The sequence below is a fragment of the Gossypium raimondii genome, chromosome 6 (assembly GCF_025698545.1).
Source record: "Gossypium raimondii isolate GPD5lz chromosome 6, ASM2569854v1, whole genome shotgun sequence".
NCBI lineage: Eukaryota > Viridiplantae > Streptophyta > Magnoliopsida > Malvales > Malvaceae > Gossypium > Gossypium raimondii.
The window spans coordinates 54,427,812-54,438,220 of record NC_068570.1 but is presented as its reverse complement, the minus strand read 5'-3'; the positions used below and the strand labels follow the sequence as shown (position 1 = coordinate 54,438,220).

General features: G+C 32.4%; 1 pseudogene; it reads left to right on the top strand.

Moving 5' to 3' along the window:
- Positions 1–3,192: 3,192 nt before the first annotated feature.
- Positions 3,193–8,072, top strand: LOC105772839 (uncharacterized; annotated as a pseudogene).
- The last annotated feature ends 2,337 nt before the right edge of the window (positions 8,073–10,409 follow it).

Sequence of the window (10,409 nt, the reverse complement as noted above, 5' to 3'; positions counted from 1 at the left end):
CGGCGTTTCTTACAAAAACGCCACTAAATTAATTTCATTTCACGAAACGGCTCCGTTTTATTCAATCTTTCAAATATTATTTATGCTTTTAAAAAAACGCCACTAAATTATTTATATTTATTTATAAGTAATTGCGGATATTATTCATTTTTATGCGCGTTAGTAGAAAACGCCACTAAATTTTCATGTACGTAAACAAACGGTGCCGCTTTTATTAAAACATAAGAATTTTTCCATGCTTTCATAAAAACGCCACAAAGCTAAAATAAATTTAAATTTTATTATTTATTTATTTATCTCTTGTATATTTAATTTAAATTTTACATTAATAATTATTAATATTTTAAGTAATATTTTTAAGTATTTAATATAAAAATTAATAACCCCTAATTCTCAAATTTCTAACCCATAACTCCTAAATCTCCCTTAACCCTTAAAGCATAAACCTTAAACCCCTAAATCTCCCTAACCCCTAAAGCATAACCCTAAAAATTTTATTATACAATGTTACTATTTAAATTTTACGTAAATAAATATTCAAACTTTATCAACATTCAATTTATAAATTATTGATATTATTCAAATAATGTATTACAATTTTAAATTTATGCTATTTTTTTAAGTTAAATTGGGTTGATGGAGATATGCTAGTATAATTTCATTTAATGTAGCGGCGCTTAAAGAAAACGCCACAAATCTTACAAATTTCATATCATGAAACGGCTCCGTTTTATTCAATTTTTCAAATATTATTTGCAGCGTTTGTAACAAAAACGCCACTAAATTATTTATATTTATTTATAAGTAATTGCAGATATTGTGTTCATATTTATGCGCTTTTACCAAAAACGCCACTAAAATTTTATGTACGTAAACAAACGGTGCCGTTTTAATAAAATATAAGTAAATTTTCTAGCGTTTTCATAAAAACGCCACAAATGATTTACTGAAACAACGCCGTTTTCATTTTAAAGATAATTTCCGACGTTTTTTGAAAAACGCCACAAAAAAATGCAATAAATATTTGCTAAAATTTGAATAAAATTTGTTATTTATTTATTTATCTCTTGTATATTTAATTTAAATTTTACATTAATAATTATTCATATTTTAAGTAATATTTAAAAGTATTTAATATAAAAATTCCTAACCCATAACCCTAAATCCCGCTTAACCCTTAAAGCATAAACCCTAAACTCCTAAATCTCCCTAATCCCTAAAGCAAAACCCCTAAAAAAATTTATTATACAATTTTACTATTTAAATTTTACGTCAATAAATATTATTTAAAAACATTATGTAATATTTAAAAGTATTTGATACATGTATCAATCTACATGCATAAAGTGATCGATCATCTATCTATTATATCTCTTAAATAATATAAACTATATACTCATAATTTAAATATATTAAATTTCTTATTAACTTAAATAACATATTTCATATAAAAATTAATAAAAGATATTTAATCTAAACTTAAACTCTAACTTTACCGTTCAAACTCTAAACCCTAAATCCCTAAACCCCTAACCCCTAAACTCTTAAACCCCTAAACCCTTAAACCCCTAACCCCTAAACTCTTAAACCCCTAAACCCTTAAACCCCTAAACCCCTAAATCCTAACTCTTAGATCCCCTTAACCCCAAAAGCATAACACCTAAACCCTAAACCATAAATCTCAAACCCTAAATTCATATCCTGACCTACTCCTTAAACTCTAAACCATATACTATAATGATAATTAATTCAATATTTTAAATTTAATACTACCTCTTTTACGATTATATAAGAAATTATTTAATATATAAACTAAAAAAATCAGTAATGTATCCAAAAAACTTTAAAAATATTTTAAATAATAGTTTTTTAATTTTTCAATTTTTAAGAAATATTTTAAATTATTTTAAATCCCTGAGCATTAGCGGCGCTTTTTTAAAACGCCGCTAAAACCCCAAAAGATAAGGAGACGACGTCGTTGGGCTTAGGTTTTTAGCGGCGCTTTTACAACAAACGCCGCTAAAAGCCTGATAATTAGCGGCGCTTCCTATAAAGCGCCACTAAATCCCTGAAAGCTGGCGAGACGATGTCGTTGCGCTAGATTTTTTTGCGGCACTTTCCCAGAAACGCCGCTAAAGACCTGAGCATTAACGGCGCTTTATAGGAAGCGCCGCTAATTTCGTGAATAGCTCGGGAAACGGCGTCATTGCGCTTAGTTTTTTTGCGGCGCTTTTATACAAACGCCACTAAATCCCCAAAATCTCAGAAACGGTGTCGTTGGGCTTAGGGTTTTTAGCGGCGCTTACTTAAAAACGCCGCTAAATCACCAAATACTCTTGAAATGGCGTCGTTGCGCTAGGTTTTTTACGGCGTTGTACCTAAAACGCCGGTAATGTTTATTTTCAGCGGCGTTTTTAATGATGCGCCACTAATGGTCTATCTTTAGTGGCGTTTTGTATCCAAACGCCGCGAAAAACGCCGCTAAAAGCCTGCTTTGGTGTAGTGATATTTGAAATTTACATAAATGAGTATAAATATGAATATAACAATGTTAGCAATAATATTGATAATAATAATAATAATGATAATAATAATAATAATAATAATAATAATAATAATAAATGCTAATACAAAATTAATAATGATAGCATTAATAATATTTAAACAATTAATTTAGTAGAAAAATAACTACAAAAATAGATTAGGGATTAAATTAAAAATAAATAAAGTTTAGGGTCAAATTAAAAGAGAAAAACACTAAAAGGACCTAATCACAACACGCGTGAAAGGGAAGAGACCGAAAAGGGAAATATTCCCTCACCGATCAAACGGCGTCGTTCCAGTGAGGCGCGTGTGCATGGTCGGGACCAAATTAAAACAAAAGAAAAACTATGTGGCCAAAATCAAAAATCAAAAAAGGATCGCATCGAACACGCCACAAAGGAGGAGGGGCCTATGGCGCAAATATCCCCTCTAGTGAAAACACGCGGTCCTCCCCTGTGGTCAAACATCACATGGTCAGGCCAAAAGCAGCTGCTTTTGGCGCCTGACCCTTATAGCTAAACGACGCCATTTTTTAATTAGTATAAATATATAAAAAAAACTAAAAAAAATCAGTTTCCTCATTTTTTCTAAAAAACAGAGAGAAAAGCTCTCTCTCTCTCTCTCTCTCTCTCGGTCCTTCCTCCGGCCATGGTCCGACGAAGGCTCCGGCGCACCTCCGCCGTAGCAACGCCGTGGGCGGCGGCCAGAAGTACAAAACTGGACCTTTTCGGTTCCTTTTTGAAGCTAAACGCCTTTAGGACACGAATCCAAGGCGGAACTTCGAGAAAGATGAGCCCAAGGCCCGAAAATAAGGAGAAACTGCTCGTCTCCTCCTCCTCTGACGCGGCACAGGTAAGGTGTTTTCCTCTTTATGTTTTCGGGTTAAAAAAGAAAAAAATAAACTTTAAAAAAAACAATAAAAAAAGTAAGCAAAAGAAAAAAGAAAACTGAACAAAATGTTGAACCTTTTTTATTTCTGTTCTTTATCAAATAGAGGCCGAACCCCTTACAATTTGTTTTGAATGGCCTTTTATAGCCATTTTTCCACTCTCTTTTTTTTGTTTGTTTCTCTCCCTCTTCTGCTGTTGGTACTGCTATTCTTTTATTGTTTGCAGGTACCTTGACGAGGCAAGGCAAGTGGGCGGGCGGTGGAGCAGAGAGTAGGCACGGCGATGGGACGTGCGGCCGCACCTAGGGTTTGAAAATTTTGTTTTGTTGTTAGGGTTAGATTTGGGCTCTTTGGGCTAGTTTTTGGGCTTATATTTGTTGGGTCAATTTGGGCTCCAGGTCTGGGTTTATTGGGTTTTGGGCTGGGCAAATATTGGGCTGTACAATGAGGATTTTTCTAAAAAATAATAAAGGCAATATTTTGCGTTTGGAAATTCGAGAAAACGTGCCCTAATGTGCTAGGTTTCGATTTCTTTGTTCGACCAAATAGCCAAATATCCTTTTACAATTTCCAAGGCAATATTTTGCGTTTGGAAATTCGAGAAAACGTGCCCTAATGTGCTGGGTTTCGATTTGTCGTTTAGCCAAATAGCCAAATACCCTCTTAAAGTTTCAAAGTATGGGTTTTGGAAACCATAAGGTGATCTTGGTTTCGAGAGTTTAAAATATCATATCCTAATGTGCTGGATGTGATATGCTTTCGGAACAAGAGAATCTTAAATTCCAACCCATATTGTTCAAAAGCTTTTAGGATCGAATTTTTAAAATTCTTCAAAGTTTTCAATTTTTGACATTAAGACATTAACTAATCAACTAGGTACCAATTTTTGGGCGTTACGAGGGTGCTAATCCTTCCTCGTACGTAACCGACTCCCGAACCCGTTTTTTGAATTTCGTGGACCAAAATTGTTGTTTTAATAAAATTAAACCATTTATTAAAAACAACCACTTTTCAAGGTGATTCGATCACATCTTATCAAAAAGGATTGGTGGCGACTCCTGTTTCCGTTTTCATTTTTAAAATCCAAGTCGACTCCGCTTTATTTAAAAAATGGTGTCAACAACTGAACTGTTCAAAATTTTTTATTCAAGTTACTAAGCTATTAGGGTTTTTTTTTTAAAGTTCCACCAACAAGCTCCAAATGATGATCGATATGATGGATTAGTACCCATCTATGAGTAGAAGAATATACTTCAAGTCCAAGTTGATCTGACGGTCAGTATCAAAGATCAGAAAAAAAAGCTATTTGAAATTTGGTTCGCAGATTCATGATGTCTAAAATTGTTTTATGAAAACAAACAAACTGCAAAAGAGAATGGAAAGAGAACTTTTGATTGGTGTAGGCAGTGCGAATAGAGAAAACCATATAGCACCGATTTTAAGAGTCCAGCGACTTAAATGAAAACTTTTGAATAGTTCAGTAACTAAAACGAAAACTTATCTATAATTTAGTGACTAATGATATAGTCTACCCTTAACATATTAACCTTTGAAAATGTAGATTTTAATTTTATTTATTGCTTATTAATTAAGAATTAGTACTCAAAAGGCGTTTTAATGTCAACTTTAACCCTTAGAGCATGTTTGGTTGGGTGTATTGGCATAGCCAATACACCCCTAATCGGTGGGCCCCACTTAATACCCCTTTAATCCATTGTTTGGTTCAGTGTATTGTTATTACAGGTCTAATCCATTACAGACCTAATCCCCAAAATCCACCGATTTCTATTCCGGATGAAAAGCTGCTTTTGTCTTTGCGTATTAAGTTCTCCCCATTTCTTCTACCCTGTTTTACCCTCCTAATTGCTTCTTCTGATTTTTCTGATTCCATAACTTTTTCCTTCCTTTCGGCCGCCACAACTGCTTCTTCTTCATCACTCATTAGCAGACTGCTTCTTCTTCTTCATCCGCTCAACCCTGTTGCTGTTTCATGGTGGTAACCGCTTGATTCTCAACTTATTGGCTCTCCAACAATGGGAACAAAGACTCCAAACTTCGCCACTTTACCAGAAATGATATTCGGTGAAAGTTGTTTGGTTCTCTTAAAGACGTCGCAAGCAGCAACGATATTCATTTCAATGCATTAGATGCTTTTTCCGGTTGGAAGCATGAAGGTTTGCCTCCTGTTGAAGTTCCTTCTGCTGCTCAATGGAATTCAGAGGTAAAAAGAAATGTCGATTATTTTATTTAACGTTTTTGGTGATTTAAATTCAGTTTTACGATCGTTTAGTTTGATTTAATTCTACTTTTGAATATTAAACTAAAAGTGAAGCAAAATTGATTGTTTGGATGTTTCAAAGAACCGCTCCTACAGTGATATTGGACTATGACTGTGGAAGTGACATGGTTGAGCTTGATTCAAACAAGGTATATTTTCTTTTAAAGGAGCTGCTAGAATTAGGCTTTTGTTCTATGTCATGCATTAGCAATTTTTGTTTGAGAATTTAGAGACTAGGAAATTTTGCAAAGGTTTATTTTTGTGTCCCAGGATATTTAGGATAGTGATTGATGATGATTTTGTTGTCATTTTAAATTGCAATCAGAACCCAAGGGAAGAAATTTCAGAGGGGAGCTCAGGCCTCCATTGGGAGGATTGCACACTGCGGCTTGATGTCGCTGCGCTCACATGAAAAGAACCAATTCTTTTCTGTGATGAGGTCAGCGTCTTAAACTATAAACATGGTATGAAAGACGATACATTGTATTTTGTATGCTTTTCTTAACATTCTTAAGTTTGCATTTAGGGAAGTATTCATGTTTGTTACGCAGGAGAAGTCATCGCAGCTAGAAGATTTATGAATCGTAGTTTATCTTTACTGGGTTATGTCTAATATTTTAGTGCGGCAATCACATTCTGAAGTAGTGAAGGGGACCATTAGAGATCATCATGCTGTATGGGCTGTCAACATTACTAACTAATCGTTCTTCTAGTTTTATCTTTGATATAGCTTGTGGCTCTTTTAGTTAATGGTTGCAAGCCTTATCAACATTGTTTTAACAGTTGGCCTCATCGCATTTTCTTGCAGGCAGTAGCAGATGGTCTCCTTTTGAAGCTACCCTTTGCAACCATATTTGAGTATCTTCAGGTTGGCTTCAATAAACTTTCATATGACTCCTTGAGGTTCATATTAATGGCCCATTGCCAATGTTGATATATTTGTACCTTTGGGAACTCATAATGCGTATTTTGTGGGTGAAGCTTCGAGTGTACAGTTAAATATATTTAAAAGTTTGGCCTTTATTATATGCTTTTTTCCTGGGGTAGCTATCATTTTGGTTAAAAAAACTTATACTCAATGGTCTCTCCTCTTTGCTTTTAGCAAAACATAGTGATAGCTTTAGCCATTATTATATGCTTTTTCATGGGTGAGCTACCATTTTGGTTAATATTGCTTTAACTTAATGGTCTCTTATCTTTGCTTTTGGCAAAGCATAATGATAGCTTTGGCTGAGCCCATGACCTCTCTATGTTGATGAATGCACTGGGAGAGATATTCTGAAGTAAAATTTAGGAGAAAATGTTAGTCACTCTATGTTTTCAGTTTTTCTTCAGATTTGGTAACCATATTTAGTTCTCACTGTCATTAGATAAATAGCTTTTAAGTATGCCCTTTGTTATTACACTGAAAACATCTGAAATTCATCATATACAGCAACCATCTCTTATGACCTGAATGGTTTTTCTTGCAAGTGAAGATGTTAAAGATCACTGCCTCATCAATGAGAACCCTTGGACCTCGTGCAATGTTTTATCTTGCTGCTGCTGTCTCTGATTTTTATGTTCATTGGAAGAGCATGGTATTGGTTCAATATAATGAAATCATCTTCCTTTTCTAGACTGAAATATTATTTTCATTTGAATACTCATTTATAATTTCTCTTCTTTGGCAAAAACACTGATTAATTGCACAGGTAGAGCACAAGATTCAGTCAGCATCTGGTCCTTTGGACATGCGACTTATGCAAGTGCCAAAGATGCTCTCAGTGTTAAGGACGGAATGAATTCCCAAGGCTTTCTGCATATCCTTCAAGGTCAGACACAATGGTGCACTTGCTTTATTGTTTGCTTTGGAAGCTAGAACTTATTGAAAGTTGTTATTCAAATGAATGCTCTTCGTGTCTCAAATGAATGCTCTTCGTGTCATGTATCATGAATTGATTGGCTCCATTTTATCTGGTTTCGATCAACAGCTTGAGACAGATTCAAAAATTCTCCTAGAGAAGGCCATTATGGCTCTGAAAAAGTACAAAATGAATGCAGTTGTAGCCAATGAGCTTTTGACCCGGAAAGAGGTGGTCACAGTTGTCACAGATAATGGAAATATTTCAATTCACCGGGATAAGACTTGGGCTGTGTCTGATGTGGAGGATCCACTGATTGATCTGTTTAATTTTTTGATTACTTCATCTATGTTTCTTTAGCCAGAGTTTACATATATGTATACATGTATATACATATGTGTCTGTTTGTGTGTGGTGTTAAATTTATATTTTGACTGTGTATATAATTTTATTGGTTAGATGCTGCAAGTTTATCAAGGAACTCTGGGTATTTGTTAACCAGTATATTTATTCAATTTTTAATAGGTTAACTAAGGCCTATTTTTGGGTGGGTTGAACTTATATCAGTACTAGCAGATTAGAGGTTCTCTCAAGTTTCAGCCATATTTGAGTTCCTATCTTGGAACAATGATGATGTTTGACGAGATGGGAATTTGTGGGGATATGGATTTCTTCAGTGCTCCACTTGGGGAAAAAGATGTGGCAGCCTCACAAATTGAACCAGAGGCGACGGTGGAGGATGATTATAGTGATGAAGAAATTGATGTGGATGAACTTTAGAGGAGGATGTGGAGGGACAAAATACGTCTCAAACGGCTTAAAGAGCAGAATAAGTGCAAGGAGGGGATTGATATTGCTAAACAGCGCCTGTCACAAGAACAGGCAAGGAGAAAGAAGATGTCGAGGGCACAGGATGGGATTTTGAAGTACATGTTGAAGATGATGGAAGTTTTTGATGTTGTAAAACTATATAATATATGGATTAGGATGTAGAATTTCATTTTTATCAAACATTTTCTTAATATAAGTTAATTATGTTTATGCAGAATATAATTCTCAAGTTATATATTTATTTTGTAAATTCATATAAGAACATTTTATTATTAAGAATTTTATGAAATTATATATCACTATTAAATTATATTTAATATTAATTATTTTAAATTGTATAAATTCATATAAGAAAATTTATTATCAAGAATTTTATGAAATTATATATTATTATTAAATTATATGTAATAATTATTATTTTAAATTATACAAATTCATAAAATATAATTTATTAGTTATAATTATTTTAAATTTTACTAAATCATATATTTTAATTAAAATATATTTAATATTAATTATTTCAAATTTTTTATAGTATCATATATTATGATTTGAGTAAATTCATAAAAGAATATTAATTATTAAGAATTTTATTAAATTATATATTTTAATTATAATATATTTAATAATAATTATGTTAATTTATATTTTACAAGATCATATATTATGATTTGAGTAAATTCATATAAGAATATTAATTCTTAAGAATTTTATTAAATTATATATTTTAATTAAAATATATTTAATAATAATTATGTTTAAATATGATTAAATTATTTATTATTGATAATAATAATCTTATTAAAATTTAAATAACAATAACAATAATCATTTACCAAAACAAATTTATGCTAAGGGTATTCTAGTCATTTTAGTTTTTTCCATTATGCTATTACACCTCTATTCCATTCAACAAAACACAAGATTACTATTACGCCTCTATTCCATTACATTTAACCAAACAGTTGATTTGCTATTACACCTCTATTCCATTACACCTTTAATCCAATACACCTCTAATCCAATACAGCGAACCAAACGTGCTCTTAATGTTTTTCTGTTTTTCATTTTGACTCTTGTTTTAAAAAAAGTTCATCTTTTAATTTTAAATTTTTTTTTGTTTGTAAAATTGCTTGATTTGGATGAAAAATGTTAAATAATCATTAAAAACATGTTAGGAAAGTGGTGAAGAAATGTGGGTTACTTGAGAAAGCCAAAAAGTTGTTTTTTTTTGGCCCGGGGGGGAGGGGTTTGAATGGGAGGAGTCACCGAGGGCGGACCCACCCACCCAAAAACGGGATGTCTATTCGTTTGGACTTTGGAGTGGCCTTAGCCCTTATTTGAACTGCTTATCGGCTTCTTTCCAGATCCAAGACCTTGTGAGGAAAGATTCCACACCTACGATGCCAACTGCCAAGAACCCACGATGGGTTTCTTTTAATATATATTTGAAAATTTTATAGTTCTTTTAAAATATTTTTTTTATTTTTAATTATTTAAAAATTCTTTTTAACGGTGATTTAACATTTTAATTGGAAAAAAAGAAAAGAAAATTAAGGGTTTAATTTCTTCATAAAAAATAAAAAGTGCGAAAATGAAAGAACAACCGTCTTTTTATATTTTTAGTTTTAAATATTTTTATAAATAGCACAAATAGACTATTAAGCGAGTTCACACGCTAAAATTGTTAGAAATAATATTATAATCAGTATTTTTATTTAAGAAAAACAATTTAACTCTTTTTGGAAAAATAAATGTTCAAATTTAATTAAAAAAGGACCAAATTAATAAAAGTTAAAAAGAGAGAAAATCTAAAATTGACATTATGCCTTTTTGTAATATTTTTCTTGCGTCCCCATACAAACCGACAAATAATGCCAAGAGGTCATTTCACCTCTTTAAACTAAAATCAAACTGATTTGTAATATTTTCTCCTATTCTAACGCACTGTCTCCCTCTGGACATGTTAGGAGACAAATTAGTTCGTAGTCAAGCTTCTTCTTTATTTCCACAGTTTAGAATT